The sequence below is a fragment of the Anomaloglossus baeobatrachus genome, chromosome 3 (genome assembly GCF_048569485.1).
Source record: "Anomaloglossus baeobatrachus isolate aAnoBae1 chromosome 3, aAnoBae1.hap1, whole genome shotgun sequence".
NCBI classification, from domain to species: domain Eukaryota; kingdom Metazoa; phylum Chordata; class Amphibia; order Anura; family Aromobatidae; genus Anomaloglossus; species Anomaloglossus baeobatrachus.
Genome location: NC_134355.1, coordinates 657,483,673 through 657,485,468, shown reverse-complemented (window position 1 = coordinate 657,485,468; position 1,796 = coordinate 657,483,673). Strand labels below are relative to the sequence as shown.

General features: G+C 57.6%; 1 protein-coding gene across 2 annotated transcripts in view; it reads left to right on the top strand.

Moving 5' to 3' along the window:
- Positions 1–545: 545 nt before the first annotated feature.
- RUNX2 (RUNX family transcription factor 2) overlaps positions 546–1,796 on the top strand; it is a 125,617-nt gene continuing 124,366 nt past the window's right edge. For both annotated transcript variants that reach the window (XM_075341183.1, XM_075341182.1), the window contains exon 1: positions 546–1,796. This exon is cut by the window's right edge and continues 1,230 nt beyond it. The gene's annotated coding sequence lies outside the window, so the exon portion shown is untranslated.

Below are 1,796 nucleotides of genomic sequence, written 5' to 3'. Positions count from 1 at the left end.
ACACAAACAAGCACTGGTCCTGTGCCCCGGCGGCTGCGGCTTGTGCTTCGTGATTCCTCATAGCTGGTGATGAGCTCAGGGCATGGGGGCAGAAGTCCTGGCACCCCCCCTGCTGATCAGCCTGCTCCTGTGTCAGGACACCACGTGTCCGCTGTGTGGCTCATAGACTGCAGAGGACTCACTATATAAACCACAAAAACCCCTAATCATTTACAAATCCAGCCTCCTGCTCCTCCACCGCCGCCGCCACCACCACCACCACCACCACCACCGCCACCACCGCACCGGCTGCTGCTGACGAGGAGACGCTGCTTATTCCCTCTCTCTTTCCTTCTGCTGCCTTCATGGAGGAATCCTGACAGATCACAAGAAGAAGAAGAAGATATTACCATTATTATAAGGAGATCACAGAAGACTTGGAGGAGGCTGCCCCGATCCCTGGATACAGCAGATAAGAGTGTGGGGTGCGGGGGGCACATGTATAGGAGGGGGCTGTAGACAGCAGTGTCCTGGGAGGGGGGTTATCCATATTAATGAGGGGGTTCCCAGACATAACCCATGTGCATAGAGCTAGAGGATAACATATAGGTAGAGGGTCTGCACAGAGGGGGCTGCTTCCATAGGACGCAGGGTAGAAGTACAGAGGGGGCTGCTGCCATAGGACGCAGGGTAGAAGTACAGAGGGGGCTTCCTCCATAGGACGCAGGGTAGAAATACAGAGGGGGCTGCTTCCATAGGACGCAGGGTAGAAGTACAGAGGGGGCTGCCTCCATAGGACGCAGGGTAGAAGTACAGAGGGGGCTGCTTCCATAGGACGCAGGGTAGAAGTACAGAGGGGGCTGCCTCCATAGGACGCAGGGTAGAAGTACAGAGGGGGCTGCTGCCATAGGACGCAGGGTACAAGTACAGAGGGGGCTGCTTCCATAGGACGCAGGGTAGAAGTACAGAGGGGGCTGCTTCCATAGGACGCAGGGTAGAAGTACAGAGGGGGCTGCTTCCATAGGACGCAGGGTAGAAGTACAGAGGGGGCTGCCTCCATAGGACGCAGGGTAGAAGTACAGAGGGGGCTGCCTCCATAGGACGCAGGGTAGAAGTACAGAGGGGGCTGCTTCCATAGGACGCAGGGTAGAAGTACAGAGGGGGCTGCTGCCATAGGACGCAGGGTACAAGTACAGAGGGGGCTGCCTCCATAGGACGCAGGGTAGAAGTACAGAGGGGGCTGCCTCCATAGGACGCAGGGTAGAAGTACAGAGGGGGCTGCTGCCATAGGACGCAGGGTACAAGTACAGAGGGGGCTGCCTCCATAGGACGCAGGGTAGAAGTACAGAGGGGGCTGCCTCCATAGGACGCAGGGTAGAAGTACAGAGGGGGCTGCCTCCATAGGACGCAGGGTAGAAATACAGAGGGGGCTGCTTCCATAGGACGCAGGGTAGAAGTACAGAGGGGGCTGCCTCCATAGGACGCAGGGTAGAAGTACAGAGGGGGCTGCTTCCATAGGACGCAGGGTAGAAGTTCAGAGGGGGCTGCTTCCATAGGACGCAGGGTAGAAGTTCAGAGGGGGCTGCTTCCATAGGACGCAGGGTAGAAGTACAGAGGGGGCTGCTGCCATAGGACGTAGGGTACAAGTACAGAGGGGGCTGCTTCCATAGGACGTAGGGTACAAGTACAGAGGGGGCTGCCTCCATAGGACGCAGGGTACAAGTACAGAGGGGGCTGCTTCCATAGGACGCAGGGTAGAAGTACAGAAGGGGCTGCTGCCATAGGACGTAGGGTACAAGTACAGAAGGGGCTGCTTC